This window comes from Oncorhynchus clarkii, chromosome 6, assembly GCF_045791955.1.
Source record: "Oncorhynchus clarkii lewisi isolate Uvic-CL-2024 chromosome 6, UVic_Ocla_1.0, whole genome shotgun sequence".
NCBI classification, from domain to species: domain Eukaryota; kingdom Metazoa; phylum Chordata; class Actinopteri; order Salmoniformes; family Salmonidae; genus Oncorhynchus; species Oncorhynchus clarkii.
In genome coordinates, this window is record NC_092152.1 from 33,490,239 (window position 1) to 33,508,218 (window position 17,980).

Here is a 17,980-nt window from a genome sequence, read left to right on the forward strand (position 1 = left end):
TTTCATGTAATCTATAAAGGACAGTATGGGGAGAGGCAGGAGTCCAGGATGTGAGAGCACATTTTTCCTATAGAGCAGGCCACTGTTCCAGCTCCTGTTATGGCTGTGGGTTGTTTTCTCAGCACGCTCAGAGCAGAGTGTGTGTGATCGGGTCTGTGTGGGGAGTGGAGGGTATTGTTAAGGACCACATCTGAAAGCAAACAGACTTACGGGACCCGGAGGAGAGCGTGGCACAGGACCAGACCCTCTCCCCATCGCACACACATGCAAGTTCCCACACAGAACAGACAAGTATCAGTTTGGTGGGATAGGACTGGGAGTTGAGGAACATGACACAGAGGGGGAAAAAAAAGGATTAGACAACAGCAAGAAAAAAGTAACAAACAAAACTGGTTATGTAAATCCACAGCTATGAGGAAAAGGAAGAAATATGCAGAAAAACATGTTTTTGAATGTATCAGAGACAGAAGGGATACAGAAGTAGCATCCTTCACAACCACAGATACGACAAACAATACACTCAACAACTAACTATCATAACACAAGGATGAGAAGCGATAACAGTGGGAGAATCACCTAAAAACAGAATGTTAAGTCATGGAATCCAACCACTCAATAGGTGTTTGGACATGTTTCCCAACCTGCTTAACCTAATAACTATTTACCTGGAATTTACACTACCATCTAATTACAGCAGCCTGACTTAACCAACCACACCTGTAATCACTAGCTTCAGCAGTGATAGGTGTTCATACCACTGCCTGGTCTAAATCTGTCTAAATTAGACAAATAGAACACACACAACCGATGCCATGTCAATTCTAGTTTTTTATCCTATTTATATATCTTAACACATTAAAGCAGGGATCATCAACTAGATTTTTCTTGAGCAGATTGTCAGGGGTCCGGAACATAATTACAAGTCATTTGTAGACGCAAAATGACTGCAAGAAGCCCAAACAGAAATAACATTTGACTAAAACATAGCCATTTCAAACCTTGCTTACATTTGTATACGATCACAAACTGAGTGTATAAAACATTAGGAACACCTGCTCTTTCCATGACAGACTGGCCAGGTGAAAGCTATGATCCCTTATTGATGTCACCTGTTAAATCCACTTCAATCAGTGTAGATGAAGGGAAGGAGAGGTTAAAGAAGGAGTTTTAAACCTTGAGACAGTTGAGCTATGGAGTGTGTATGTGTGTCATTCAGAGGGTGAATGGGCAAGACAACAGATTGAAGTGCCTTTGAACGGGGTATGGTGGTATGTGTCAGGCGCACCGGTTTGTCAGGCGCACCGGTTTGAGTGTGTCAAGAACTGCAACGCTGCTGGGTTTTTCATGCTCAACAGTTTCCGGCGTGTATCAAGAAAGGTCCACCACCCAAAGGACATCCAGCCAACTTGACAACTGTGAGAAGCATTGGAGTCAACATGGGCCAGCAACCCTTTGGAATGCTTTCAAGTCCCTGCCCTGACAAATTCAGGCAGTTCTGAGGGCAAAAGGGGGTGCAACTCAATATTAGGAAGGTGTTCCTCATGTTTTGTCTATCTCTCTCTATTATGTGTGGGAATACTTTGGAACATATTTCCTCAAATAAAATCACTTGGAGCTGATTTGCTGGTGTTTTTACAGTCTTTCATGTCCAACAATAAAAATGTATATATGTAACAGTGTCTTCAAAAGCATTCATACCCCTTCACTTATTCCACATTTTGTTGTATTACAGCCTGAATTCAAAATTGATTCAATATTTTCTCATCCATCTACACACAGTACCCCATAATGACAAAGTGAAAACATATTTTTAGAAATTGTAGCAAATGTATTGAAAATGAAATACAAAAAGATCTGATTTACATAAGTATTCACACCCCTGAGTCAATACATGTTAGAATCACATTTGGCACCCAGAATCACAGTCTTTCTGGGTAAGTCTCTAAGAGCTTTGCACACCTGGATTGTACATTTTTTTTTTTTTTTTATGTTCCAAGCTCTGCCAAGTTGGTTGTTGATCATTGCTATTTTCAGCCATTTTCAAGTCTTGCCATAGATTTTCAAGCCGATATAAGTCAAAACTGTAATTAGGCCACTCAGGAACAATCAATGTTATCTTGGTAACAACTCCAGTGTATATCTGGCCTTTTGATTTAGGTTATTGTCCTGCTGAAAGGTGAATTTGAAAACAGACTGAACCAGGTTTTCCTCTAGGATCTTGCCTGTTGTTAGCTCCATTTCCATTTATCGCAATAAACTCCCTGGTCCTTGCCAATGACACGCATACACATAACATGATGCAGCCACCACCATGCTTGAAAACATGAAGAGTGGTACTCAGGGACACATTGTGTTGGATTTGCCCCAAATGTAACACTTTGTATTCAGTACATTTCTGCCACATTTTTTGCAGATGTACTTATTTCCTTTCTTAGTGTCTTATTGCAAACAGGATGCATGTTTTGGAATATTTGTATTCTGTACAGCCTTCCTTCTTTTCATTTAGGCTAGTATTGTGGTGTAACTACAATATTGTTGATCCATCCTCAGTTTTCTCCCATAACAGCCATTAAACTCTTAACAGTTTTAAGGTCACCATTGGCCTAATGGTGAAATCCCTGAGCGGTTTCCTTGCTCCCCGGCAACTGAGTTAGGAAGGACGCTGTATCTTTGTAGTGACTGGGTGTATTGATATACCATTCTCAACGGGATATTCAATGTCTGCTTTTTTTTTACTCATCTAGCAAATCGGTGCCCTTCTCTGCAAAGCATTGGAAAACCTACCTGGTCTTTGTGGTTGAATCTGTGTATGAAATTCATTGCTTGTCTGAGGGACCTTACAGATAATTGTATACGTGGGGTACAGATAGTGATAAAAAAAATAATGTTAAACACTATTATTGCACACAGTCAGTCCATGCAACTTATTATGTGACCTGTTTAGCAAATTTGTACTCCTGAAGTTATTAAGGCTTGTCATAACAACGGGATTGAATACTTCTTTACTAAAGACATTTCAGCTTTTCATTTTTAATTCATTTATAAAAATCCCTAAAAACATATTTCCACTTTGACATTATGGGATATTGTGTGTAGGCCAGAGACACAACATCTTGACCATGCTCTTACACCAGCCTCTTTCCTTACTGTCCAGCTAGCCTGCTGATTACAGTTATGTGCTGTAATTGGCAGAGAGAAAGGGAATACGGGGTCCATTTTTTGACCCTCCGCCTCGCTCTCTTAGTCTCTCTCTTAGTCTCTCTCTTAGTCTCTCTCTCTCTCTCTCTCTCTCGCTGTGTTTGAGTTGGCAGGTCAGGTCTCTGGTAACAATGGCACAAAGGGCTCTTCCTCAGTATTAATTAGAAAAGTGAGAGCCTCTGATTTGAAGGCTTAATTTGTTTTGATACGTGTTATCTAATGACTGTGTGTTAGTGAAGGCTAGTGGAGGCGGAGGAGGTGGAAAGATTCCCCTTGGGGGTAATAAACGATAAGGGTGGGGAGAGACATTCTTACTTTATGGGGTATTATGGAGGCAGTGGATATGAGAAGTTTAAAAACAATGCTTGTGTCCCAAATGGCATCCTATTCCCCATATAGTGCACTACTTCTGACCAGAGCCCCATATGCAACAATACAATACAAAATAATTTAGTTTCTTTAGCATCACATCCAATATAGCACTCTTCTATATTTAATATAGGGACAGAGGGAACATTGAGTCATTTAGGTCAAGTAAGCCTCCAACCACACTAACAGAAGCAATACGCCTGTTTCTCACTACAAACCCCTTATTACAAGGGGTTACACCAGCGAATAACACAATACAATAATATTTTCATATGGTTTACTCATAAACATAACCTCAAAGTAAACCCAGTATGAAAACACCCATAACGGAGTATGACTATCATAGCCACAAACCAGTTGAAAAACAGCCACAAACACACAGCTGGGTTAAGTGTTACTTCAACACATTACACCTAGCTACAGTACGAGTTCAAATGGCCACAGACCATAAGTGTTTGTAGCTAAACAGTACCATTATGGCACCCTATTTCCTATGGGCTCTGGTCAAATGTTGTGCACTATAAAGGGCATAGGGTACCATTTGGGAGTTATCCTGTGTAATCAGTTATAGACCACAGCTCTGTCTGTCCCCCTGGCACTGCTCCTGGTCTGACTCAGCAGAAACAGCCTGTTCAGGTCTGTCATTGTGGACTGTTTGTCCCCACTAAACAACTAGTCCACCAGGGAACAATACTTGGAAGTGAAAATATACACTGAAGCAAAGTCTAATGAAATCAACAATGCAAAGCGAAAAAGCTCAATGAGAAAAACAATCGAATGGCATCTTATCGACCCGGGGCGAGGAGGGCAAGGCATTGGGAGCCCAGAGAGCTCACCAAGTCTATGCTGGGAAAACCTTGATATAAGCTTTATGTAACATTACAGACCAAAGCCTCTTGAGCCACTATAAAAAAGCTATCCAATACACAATGATGTTGGCAACAACATAATAATAACATAATAGAACAGATTAATAATAACAACAAATGTATTATTGTTTTGTTCTACCACTGACTGGGCTCACACACATTACACATCTAACGTGGGAGTCAGTGGGTGGACAAAACGCTGACTCCTTGTTAGATTTCACTAGGTCCCTCACTCAAAAACAACTTTAATTCAAAACTGAACTTGTTAACTTTATATCCAAAATGATTTAGCTTTTCCAGGAAATGTCTTGAGACTAACCCTCCTGCTGCCCCCATGGAGTCAGCGGGTGTGACAGAGCCCCAACAATACTCACTCTGAGGGGAGCAGACTGAGAGTGTTAGACCCCAACACCACCCCCTCCACAGCTGAAATAAATCTGGCGTCAGAGAGAGAGAGAGAGAGAGAGAGACAGAGAGACAGAGAGAGAGAGACAGAGAGACAGAGAGAGAGACAGAGAGACAGAGAGAGAGACAGAGAGAGAGAGAGAGACCCACCCTTTCAACATTACAGAACTAGCCTTTCTGACTCCCTGTCTCTGTAGGAATCATACACTCAGTCATAGGGCTCTGGTTAAAAGTATTGCACTATATAGGGAATATGATGCCATCTGGGACGCATCCTCATACAGACATCCTGATGCCTGCACCATACTCTAGCTGCCCAGACAGTAATGTACTGCAGCATGCAGGTGTACAGGTGCCCAGGCTAACAGAGCTCCTCACAGCTCTGCCTTGGAAAACAAAGTAGCTTTCTTATTTCTTTCAGATTAGAAATGAAAGAGGTGAAGCAACGAGTGACCCGTTCTGAAAGAGCACTTAAACAAAGACATCAAATCGGCATTCCTGACCTAGTCACTGGACCATTAGAGCCGAGGTCCTTCCTGTAATTACTGTACCAGGCAGACTGGACAGGCCCTGATGGGTCTGCCCAGCCAGGGGGCATGGGAGTGGAGGGGTGGGGGGCAGACAGTTACCAAGGTAACTGGTGGGATTAACGCTTAATATAAAAAAGGCAACGGAATGAAAGTACACCCCCCCCTTCTCGACAGAGCCACAGACCACCCACCTCAACCTATGATCACAGAGAGTGAAGGAGAGTACAATACACACTGTATTAATTAAGCCATGTAGTAATGTACTGTATATATGCTATAATCACCAAAGAACATATCAGTTTAAGAGTTTGAAAGGGGCTTATGAAAATAACTCCATCTGGTTCTGATTGTCACAGTGCAGTTTCACAGTTTCAAAAGAGTTTGAACAGTTTTTCAATCAAAGAAGAAACTATTAAACTAATATCATTACTTATATTAGTCTATTAAACATAACAAATTATATGTCTTTCTTTAGAAGGGGTGTCGGGAAGGTCACTTCAGACAGTGACCGTAAGATGTTCCAAACGCAAGGCTGTTATCTCACTGTAAAAGGCCTGTTCCTAATCCACTCCTGAAGAGGTATGTGTGTGTTGAAGTAATTTTCTCTCCATGGAGGGAAACGTTTATTTATTATTTTAAATTCTGCAGAAGTGCAGGCATGCCCTGGCACAATGACTGCCACAGGGCAGAAAAATAAATACACCTGCGTCCCAGGGAGGAAAGCGACTGGGCAACGACCACACAGACACGGACAAACACAGCAGAGAGGGCTGAGTAAGGATGAGGTCATCATCACTGAGTATTTGTGTTGGAAAATACCCATTAGAAGCTTAGAGGATGAAAGAGAAACAGTGCAGGCCTTGATATAAATAATAAAAAGGTATTTGGCTAACTGCACCAATGAATGCTAGTATCCAGATCATTGAGGCTAATGCTAGGCTAAGCCAACTACAGTGTATGTAGGACTGACTGGCTAGCTATAACTTAGCAGCTTGCTGACTAGCTAACTGTACTCCACAGCAACTGTATGAGCCTGGAGACTGAGGTACATTGCTATGCTAAGATAGGTGCCTGAGCAATGAAGCAAACGGAGCAGCTGCACCCCCACTTTCAAAATAGGGGTGTAAACATATTTTTTTAAGAGAAAATTATCATGATCCCTTGAGTAATTTGTGATTAGTAATGTTTTGAGCTACTCCGTATTACTCCGGTACTAGATTCAGTTGAAGTCGGAAGTTTACATATACCTTAGCCAAATACATTTAAACTCAGTTTTTCACAATTCCTGACATTTAATCCTAGTAGAAATTCCCTGTCTTAGGTCAGTTAGGATCACCACTTTATTTATGAATGTGAAATGTCAGAATAATAGTAGAGAGAATTATTTCTTTCAGCTTTTATTTCTTTCATCACATTCCCAGTGGATCAAAAGTTTACATACACTCAATTAGTATTTGGTAGCATTGCCTTCAAATGGTTTAACTTGGGTCAAACATTTTGGGTAGTCTTCCACAAGCTTCCACAATAAGTTGGTTGAATTTTGGCCCAATCCTCCTGACAGAGCTGGCGTAACTGTGTCAGGTTTGTAGGCCTCCTTGCTCGCACACACTTTTTCAGCTCTGCCCACAAATTTTCTATAAGATTGTGGTCAGGGATTTGTGATGGTCACTCCAATACCTTGACTTTGTTGTCCTTAAGCCATTTTGCCACAACTTTGGATGTATGCTTGGGGTCATTGTCCATTTGGAAGACCCATTTGCGACCAAGCTTTAACTTCCTGACTGATGTCTTGAGCTGTTGCTTCAATATATAATCCTAATTTTCCTATCTCATGATGCCATCTATTTTGTGAAGTGCACCAGTCCCTCCTGCAGCAAAGCACCCCCACAACATGATGCTGCCACCCCCGTGCTTCACGGTTGGGATGGTGTTCTTCAGCTTGCAAGTCTCCCCCTTTTTCCTCCAAACATAACGATGGTCATTATGGCCAGTTCTATTTTTGTTTCATCAGACCAGAGGACATTTCTCCAAAAAGTATGATCTTTGTCCCCATGTGCAGTTGCAACCCGTAGTCTGGCTTTTTTATGGCTTCTTCCTTGCTGAGCGGCCTTTCAGGTTATGTCGATATAGGACTCGTTTTACTGTGTATATAGATACTTTTGTACCTGTTTCCTCCAGCATCTTCACAAGGTCCTTTGCTGTTGTTCTGGGATTGATTTGCACTTTTTGCACCAAAGTACATTCATCTCTAGGAGACAGAACGCATCTCCTTCCTGAGTGGAGACAAGAAAATAGCCATCCGTGACAAGAATCGACAAGTTGTGCGTTCCAAGATGCCATTCTGCACATCACTGTTGTAAAACTTGTATGTTTATTGGGCTATAGCGTGATATAAAACACAATTCAATATAATTAAAATGCAAGAACCCAAATGTCACCCTTGGGTATAGCTACATATCAGTATGTATCATCATAGAAATAAATAACCATAGAAATATAATGTAGGCACTTGGTAGCCTATTGCTTTTCCCGGTTGTAAATAGAACTGCACGTATTGGACGTACATGTTTATGGTAGGCCGGGATTACTTAATTGAATACTTGGGTGAGTAGAATTTGAGCCACAAAAGTGCCATATCGCAACGTGTTTCTGAACTCATAAGCTGCGTGATTTCCCATGTTTGAAGCGGGCCTATAGGCCTGTTTATTTGGCAAGACAGCTTGTTGTATCTCACTGTAGTAGGCTATGTTTTAGTTATTTGCAATCGCCTTGTGCTTACTACGTTTGTTTACTGTTAAAGTAACTAGCCTAGATTGTGTAATGCCTTTATTGATCTGATCTATGTTTATAGGCCTAGTAAGCCTACCGCTGTTTTGTTCTGTTCACATTCATTTGATCGCATTCGCAGTTGTGTCAGTATTCTAAGCCAAACTGCTTTTCAGTATTTTTGTTTGCATGAATAACTAGGCTACTACTTTCAGAATTTAGTTTGAATTGTTTTGGTAAGACAGCTGTGTGTACAGCTGTATTCCCATAGGCTGTTTGTAATAGGTGAATTACCCATATAGCCTATATTAATTGCCAAAATGACCTTGCTTTAGTGTGTAGGGCGCTGTCCATTGTGCTGATACAGTGCAGATGGGCTACAGATGTTGTGCCAACCTGTCACTTCAAAAGCACTCAATGGTCTCAGAGTCTCAGCATTCAAACTTTATGTTTATTGTGATATAGCATGATAAGCAGAATTCAATATGATTCCAATGGAAGAACCCCCAAAAATTGTGCCCCCTCACCGAATTTCAACTGCCCCCTTAGTCACTTTAGGCCTATCCTGGCACCGGGTCTGTCTGCTTGGCTTGGTAAGTAATATCCATCAAATAAGCCATATCTACCATCTTTGGATTAAATATGTATGCTGTTAATCTTAAACATTTTCATGGTGACAGCACTTCAAACAACGGCGCCAAGAAAAGTTAAGACCCCCCCAGGATCCCTGTGGGGATGTAGTCGAGCTAGTTCACACAGTAGCAGCAGGGCTGAGAGGACTGAGGATTCATGGGGGAGTCGACAGGAGCGAGACAATGACGGGAAAGCTGTGACAGCATCACAGGCCGTGGCCTGGGTGAAATATGGCAGCTGCATGGCCAAACTGCCTTCCGTGAGAACAGGAGTGGACGGGGGAGAGAGAAGGGGAGAGGGCTGAACAATTGGTTGTCCCCTGGCTCGGTGCAAGAATAGAACTCCTCCTGAGCTCTCTAGCCCTCTCTGACCTCTTCCTCCCTTCAAACTATAGAGGCCATGTACTGTCTCAGAGTACTAAACTACTAGTAGCAGTTGCAGTCAAATACCCAACTCAAGTTCTACTATACAGATACAGCAGGTTAGTGAGTACATACAGTACAGTGTACTAGCACTACATGCCATCCCTCATCAAGATCATTTAAAACCCATTGCTGAATAAACATTTGTATTTTATTTTTCATATATCAGTCAAGAAATGCTAAATGTCCATTATAGCTGTATTCTCATATTATTTCAACAAAATCCAGTCTAAACCAGCTCCTGTATAAAATCTGATGAGATAGAGTATGAGTTTATGAGTAAAGCCCCCCAGGTAAGTAAGTAGCCTTGCATGCGCAGGAGCCTATTTCCTGTAGCATGAGGCAGCTTGATGTACAAGTACACCCCCTGGACAGGACACTAGTCTATCGCAGGGCCTTACCCCCAATCTATCTCCTTGCTGAGTGCCAAGCATCAGGTCCCATTTTTACAGCCTTTGGTATGACTCAGCCAGGGATTGAACTCACAACCTTCCAATCTGAGGTCAGACACTCTAACCACAAGGCCACTGATTTGCAGTGTCACAGACACAGAGGAAAAACTCTCCAATATATCCTGCTCAGGTCTACTTATGAGTTACAGACCACTGCATTTTCAGCCAGGGAAACGTAGGGTTACTTGCTTAACCCCGGTTCTATGTGAATATGAATGAGATACGTCACTTATGGGATATGCCTTAGGGCGGGTCACAATCTCAAATAATCCAATCACACAGAGTCTGTTGGAGACAAACAGGTCGAGTAGCGAAGGAGGTGAGCTCCTTTCCTCAATAAAGGGAGCCACTCGCCTGCCAACTTGTCATTCTCAAGCATGCGTCTCTTCTTTGCGCTCTTGCGAGTAGGAAAAAGCAGTGCCACATATCACTCATATTCTCATAGACCCTATATTTCTAATACTTGTTTCGATGTGTTACTTATGGGATATGGCCCACTCCCGTAACTCAGACATGTTTTCCGAAGCAAGGGTAGCTCCAACAGCATCACCCCTCGGAGGCTCCGATACCGAGGACAATATGCACCAATGAAGGTGCAGTGAGATCCAGTCGGTAAAACCTCTAAAGTATCAGGGGTGGCCCAACATGCTGCCTCGCAAATCTCTTGTTAAGAGACGCCTTTGAACAGTGCCCAAGAGGTAGCCATACCTCTGGTGGAATGAGCCTTCAGGCCCTCCGGGGGCTGTAAACCCCTGCTCTGCTAGGCTACCTGCCACACCATATACAGTGCATTTGGAAAGTATTCAGACCCCTTCACTTTTTCCACATTTTGTTACGTTACAGCCTTATTCAAACATTTTTTTTTTTTTTTTTAATCCCTCATAAATCTACACACAATACCCCATAATGACAAAGCAAAAACAGCTTTTTAGAAATGTTTGCTAATTAAAAAAACTAACTGAAATACCTTATTTACATATGTATTCGGACCCTTTGCTATGAGACTCAAAATTGAGCTCCTGTGCATTCTGTTTCCATTGATCATCCTGTGGTAAATTCAATTGATTAAACATGATTTGGAAAGGCGGCCTCCCGAGTGGCGCAGCGATCTAAGGCACTACATCGAAATGCTAGAGGTGTCACTACAGACCCGGGTTTGACCCCGGGCTGTATCACAACCGTCCGTGATCGGGAGTCCCAAAGGGCGGTGCACAATTGACCCAGTGTTGTCTGGGTTAGGGGAGTGTTTGGCCGTGTGGGCCTTACTCAGCTCATCGCGCTCTAGTGACTCCTTGTGGCGTGCCGGGCACCTGCAGGCTGACCTCGTCATCAGGTGAACGGTGTTTCCTCCGACACATTGGTGCGGCTGGCTTCCGGGTTAAGCGGGCGGGTGTTAAGAAGCGCGGTTTGGTGGGTCATGTATCGGAGGACGCATGACTTGACCTTCACCTCCCAAGCCCATTGAGGAGTTGCAGTGATGAGACAAGATCGAAATTGGGCAGAAAAGGGGTAAATATAAGGTCCCACAGTTGACAGTGCATGTCAGAGCAAAAACCAAGCCACGAGGTCGAAGGAATTGTCCATAGAGCTACAAGACAGGATTGTTTTGAGGCACAGATCTGGGGAAGGGAACCAAAACATTTCTGCAGCATTCAAGGTCCCCAAGAACACACTGACCTCCATCATTCTTAAATGGAAGAAGTTAGGAACCGCAAAGACTCTTCCTAGAGCTGGCCGCCCGGCAAAACTGAGTAATCGAGGAACAAGGGCCTTGGTCAGGAAGGTAACCAAGACCCGATGGTCACTCTAACAGAGCTCCAGAGTTCCTCTGTGGAGATGAGAGAACCTTCCATAAGGACAACCATCTCTGCAACACTCCACCGATCAGGCCTTTATGATAGAGTGGCCAGATGGAAGCCACTTCTCAGTAAAAGGCACATGACAGCCCACTTGGGGTTTGCCAAAAGGCACCTAAAGGACTCTCAGACCATGAGGAACAAGATTCTCTGGTCTGATGAAACCAAGACTGAACTCTTTGGCCTGAATGCCAAGCGTCACGTCTGGAGAGAAAGCAGGTACCGCTCATCACCTGGCCAGTACCATCCCTACGATGAAGCATGGTGGTGGCAGAATCATGCTATGGGGATGTTTTTCAGCGGCAGGGACTGGGAGACTAGTCAGGATCGAGGGAAAGATGAACTGAACAAAGTAGAGAGAGATCCTTGATGAAAACCTGCTCCAGAGCGCTCAGGACCTCAGACTGGGGTGAAGGTTCACTTTCCAACAGGACAACAACCCTAAGCACACAGCCAAGACAACGCATGAGTGGCTTTGGGACAAGTCTCTGAATGTCCTTGAGTGGCAGCCAGAGCCTGGACTTGAACCCGATCAAACATCTCTGGAGAGACCTGAAAATAGCTGTGCCTCAATGCTCCCCATCCAACCTGACAGAGCTTGAAAGGATCTGCCTGCTATCATCCCCTCGCATGGGCACGGGTGTGCCGGTGCTGAGGGGGCAGGAGGCCTGCTAGGTTCTCACTGTGTAGGGGTAGCAGGCTCCATGGCTGCAATAAATACTATTCCTCAAGCAAAGTGTGAGCTAGCTAGCATTCACCTCATGGTTAACAGCCTAGCTAGTTAGCACACTGCTAGCCAGAGAATGAGCATGCTATCTTTGTCTCTCGGCGAACCATGCGTGTCTCTCGACCGTCGAGCTGTGAAGCTAGGGCGGTCAGTCTGGTCAACACGGCCGTGAGTGTGTTGTGCTAAACGTGAGAGGAGAGCCACCAATTCTACCCTTGCAGGTAGAAAAGCTTGTTTAGTGTAGCTAGACTTGTGGCGAGTTACACTGGTTAGCTAAGCTTTGCAGTGACAGCTAGCCCTTAGCTAAAGCCTTGTGGCGAGGGCTAACCAAGTCTCAATAACTAGCCATGTGACGTTAGCTAAACAGACTTTGCTGATAGCTACTTTAGTGAGGAAAACTGTACTTACTATGACTGAGATATGTGGTTGTCCCACCTAGCTACAGTATCTTAAGACTCAAATAGAAATGTAATCAACAGGAGCTGAGGTCCTATGTTCGGCAGTGTTAACCTCACGGTTCGCCTGACAGTTCAGTAGAATGACAATCAATTCGTGCTGATGAGAGCTTTTAGTGAGCGCAGACACTACCGCAAGGAAGAAAGGCGAGAATGACCAGTTGGCGGGCGAATGGTTCCCTTTATTGAGGAGAGGGGCTCACTTCATTCGCCACTCAACCTGTCTGTCTTCAACAGACTGTGTGATTGAATTCTTCGAGCTTGTGACTCGCCCTAAGGCATATCCCATAAATGACACATCGAAACAAGTATTAGAAATAGAACTGGCATTACAAAGAATAAAGAAGGGCGAAGGAGAGAGAGGGGGAAAGAAAAAGCAGGGAGAACAAAGTAAGAGGGGAGAGAAGGAGAGAACAAAAGAAAGGAATGGCGAGAGAACGAGAGCAAGGTTTATATTGCGCAGGGCGGCAGGCTGCGTCTTGTCGGCGGAATAGTCTTGACCCATTGCAGGAAATGTATATTGTTCTCTACAAGCTCTTTCCCCCAAATAATACAGAGAGCGTAGGACTGGGGATGAAGGGAGGGAAACACATTTAGCTGACGGACAAACAACGTAAAAATGGTGAGAAAGTGGCCAGTGAAAAACAAATAAACAAATAAATATCAGAGGGAAAACACTTTAGTCATTAAACCAATGATTTCTGGTAGCTTCTTGGCTGCTGCTTCTCTGACCTCAATAGAAAGACTGGTACTCAACTACCCTAGTCTAACAGGGGAGGGGCACCCAACTACCCTAGTCTGGCAGGAGGGCAATTGCATGGTGACACAGACTCAGATTTTTCACTTTATATGTCAAACAAAAACCAATGATTGCAAAGTTAAACTAACCATTCATCTCTGCACAAGGACTACGTTTAACAATTTCCACAGAGAATTTTACAAAAACACATTTACTTGAAGAACAATGCAGATGGAAACTATGGTAACAGAATGATGGCATAAACAGTACAAACCGTAATTCTGTTACCAAATCTTGCATCTGCACAGTTTTTCAAGTAAATGTGTTTTTGTAAAAAAAAAAATGGAAATTGTTAAGTTACTGTGGTATTGACCAGGGGAGGGGCACCCAACTGCCTTAGTCTGGCAAGGGACTGGTACTCAACTACGGTGCTCGGCAGGGCCCACAGAAGCACGTACTGTATATATAATTACTTATCTGATTAAACTGGGAAACAAACAGTGCAAAGGACAACAAGTAAACCCAAGATTAGTAAATCATCAGATTGTATACTTTCTCTTGTAGATGAACATGCAGTTAGAGTAGAGTAGACTTTAAGCATCACAACATTACCTTGGCCGGAAGATTCAAGACAAAGAGCCAATAACTTTCAGCATCCAGGAGGCTGATTGGGAAAAATATTTTTTTTTTCCATAGAAAAATAAATGTAATTGATGCTTAGCGATGGGTAAGATTGACATGCTACGACTATGGGTACAACAGGAGTTTATATATAAATGCCTGGAATATTTCAATTTTGGAGAATCTCTTATAAAATGGGTTAAAGTTATGTATAGTAACCCTAGGTGTAAAATAGTACATAACGGCTACTTCTCAGAAGTACCAGTCAAAAGTTTGGACACACCCACTCATTCAAGGGTTTTTCTTAATTTTTACTATTTTACACATTGTAGAATAATAGTGAAGACATCAAAACTATGAAATAACAGATATGGAATTAAGTAGAAACCGAAATATATTTTATATTTGAGATTCTTCAAAGTAGCCACCCTTTGCTTTGACAGCTTTGCACACTCTTGGATTTCTCTCAACCAGCTTCATGAGGTAGTCAGTCACCTGGAATGCATTTTAATTAACAGGTGTGCCTTGTTAAAAGTTAATTTGTGGAATTTCTTTCCTTCTTAATGTATTTGATCCAATCAGTTCTGTTGTGACAAGGTTTATTTATATGTTTATTTAATTAGGCAAGTCAGTTAAGAACAAATTGTTATTTACAATGACGGCCTACATCGACCAAACCCGGACGACGCTGGGCCAATTGTGCGCCGCCCTATGGGACTCCCAATCACGGCCGGATGTGATACAGCCTGGTAGGGGTGGTATACAGAAGATAGCCCTATTTGGTAAAAGACCAAGTCCATATTACGGCAGGAACAACTCAAATAAGTAAAGAGAAATGACAGTCCATAATTACTTTAAGACATGAAGGTCAGTCAATGCAGAACATTTCAAGAACTTTGAAATGACAAAAACCAGCACTATGAGGAAACTGGCTCTCATGAGGACTGCCACAGGAAAGGAAGACCGAGAGTTGATGCAGACTATTACATTGATGGAAGCTACACACTACCTGCAATATTAAAGCTGATCTACCCCCTAAAAAAATTATCGAAAAATAACAAAAGAAAGAAATAAAAGAACATGGGTCCTTATGGATAGCTTGGTGCCATGCCTAAATATGGACCTGCATTATCCAGCCCCCCTCCACATCCTACCTATAATGATTTATCTAGTAACTCACTATTAGGCTTGAGCGGTATACCATATATCGAGGTATTTGGAAATAGCCACGGGATGGTTTTTCAATATTGTCAATAATGTTGAAACTAGTTTTTCAATACATTTTAATATTTCTAGCTATTTATTTAGAAAATACCTGCAGTCAACTTGTGCGATGCATTAGGAAATAAAGCAGATTGCGCTCTTAATTTCACCTGTCACATTATTTTAAATGATGAAGCTTACGTGGTTCCCCAGAACAGTTGAGCCAGTCATGTGTTTGTTTGTAAATAGCACAACGGGAGAAAGCGGAAGCTGTGTATTGACAGGGGTTGCATTTTATATTGAAGGTCAAGTGAATTTTTGCTTCAATAGAGTGATCAGGGACGTGCAACTGTAGTTTTCCTTCACAGAAAATACATTAGTGCAACACATTCGGCAACTAATTTTCATCAAATGACAACAGAAGGGCCTCCCGGGTGGCGCAGTGGTTAAGGGCGCTGTACTGCAGCGCCAGCTGTGCCATCAGAGTCCCTGGGTTCGCGCCCAGGCTCTGTCGTAACCGGCCGCGACCGGGAGGTCCGTGGGGCGACGCACAATTGGCCTAGTGTTGTCCGGGTTAGGGAGGGCTTGGTCGGTAGGGATGTCCTTGTCTCATCGCGCACCAGCGACTCCTGTGGCGGGCCGGGCGCAGTGCGCGCTAACCAAGGTTGCCAGGTGCACGGTGTAGCCTCCGACACATTGGTGCGGCTGGCTTCCGGGTTGGATGCGCACTGTGTTAAGAAGCAGTGCGGCTGGTTGGGTTGTGTATTAGCGATGAGACAAGATAGTAGCTACTACAACAATTGGATACCACGAAATTGGGGAGAAAAAGGGGTAAAATAAAATAATAATAAAAAAGAAATGACAACAGAAGTGCAACACTATTTGGCTGGCAGCCACACAAGTAAATTAACTTGAAAAATCACGTTTTTGGGGCAAGAACTATGCTAAAACTAAAGCTAGCAGCCTTCATGGAAATTCCCAATTACTTGTATTATTTTGGTTAGTATTCTCGTAATAGACGCCCAATGGGCTTTTTTCCTGTTTTTTTTGTGCCCCCTTGTGAACTAAACCGGTGGGGAATGAATACGTTTTGTTGGCGGTGGAGCAGCAGGAGTTTGTGTGTATAGACCTGTGTTTTTGTAAAACTGTATGTGAGTTTGAGATGTGTTAGTGTGCACATCTGTGTAGGCTATCCATTCTGTTTATCCTAATTGCTTGTTAACTGACAGTTGTTATGGGAACGCTAAGTGGACCATGGGAACTAATGCGACAGACAGAGTTTTTAGACAGTTGAACAGGAAGTGCAATTTGTCCCTCGCACACCCCATTCCATCCCCTCTGGCTGTCAGGACACTCACCCTATAGAGATAATTTTGCTACATCCACAATAACATCTGCTAAACATGTGTATTTGATTTGGTCAAAAGCAACAAAAAAAAACCACACAAAAAAAAAATGTTTGAGGAATTGTGTGTGTGTGTGTGTTTTTACTAATCTGTAACATCAGCACTTTACACAACCAGACTGTGTGAGTCTTCAACAAAGCTGCTTCACAGTGACTGAGTCTGCAGTCACACATACGTATACTCACACTCCTGTAGAACCAGCTCTGTCCAGACCTGGGCCTCCAACAAAGCAGCTGTACAGTGACTGAGTATGCCATCCTCCACTGGAGCCCAGGTAGGAGAGCTGTTCCCGGCCTGAGTGCCAGGCATGCCCCACTCCCATACATGCCAGAGCAGAGGCCTCCCCACTGGGGGAAGAGACCACTGTTTCTGGGGTCTGAAAGACGGGCTGGTGGGTGGTCTGGGACTGAACATACAATACTAGCTGGGACTGTATCTGACTGTTCTGGCCAGTACAGGGGTTAGTGAGGGGAGGGGGGAGTGTCTCCAGCTGCTAGGTAAGCAAACAAACTTGTTAAAGTATAGCTAACGAGATCGCTCAGGCAAAACGAAGTGGGTAGTGGGCAGGAGTTTGACAATAAGATATTCACTAGTGATTATATTGGATGGATGTTACACACACACACACACACACACACACACACACACACACACACACACACACACACACGTGCACACACACATGCAAGCCCTGTCCGGATCTGGTTGCTATCCCTCCCACCAGAGAGAAAAAAGCACCGTTGAAACATTTGAAACAAACTGACTCAAACACAAGAGTCAAAAGTGGAGGGAGTAGATTAGATAAGAGGAGGATGAGGGGAGATGGAGTGATATCACAGAAGCAGGAAATCCTATTTACACAGCCTCATTCTCCTCTGCCTAGCGTGGGCTATATCAGCTTAACAAACCTCTCATGGTGTGTGTGATGTCAGACCAGATATCAGGAAACCAGAAGCATGCTGTTCTGCTCCAATAGGAAGCATCTGGAAGGAAAGGACACTGACCAAGATATGTGTGCTCTCTCTCCCTCTATTTAATTTGTATTTATTTTTCCTTTATTTAACTAAGCAAGTCAGTTAAGAACATATTCTTATGTACTATGACGGCCTAGAAACAGTGGGTTAACTGCCTTGTTCAGGGGCAGAACGACAGATGGCCTTGGCAGCTCAGGGATTCTATCTAGCAACCTTTAGTTTACTGGCCCAACGCTCTAACCACTAGGCTACCTGCTGCCCCCTTTTCTCTCCCCCCCTCTCTTTCTCTTCTCTCCATCTCTCTCTGCACTTCTAAATAAGCCTGCTATTGTCCAGCAGTAATCAAGCTGCATCA

General features: G+C 43.3%; 1 protein-coding gene across 3 annotated transcripts in view; it reads right to left on the reverse strand.

Annotated features, from left to right (window-relative positions):
* The window catches only part of LOC139411025 (septin-2-like), a 43,424-nt gene that overhangs the window by 10,974 nt on the left and 14,470 nt on the right, over positions 1–17,980 (reverse strand). The gene's annotated exons all lie outside the window — the stretch shown is intronic.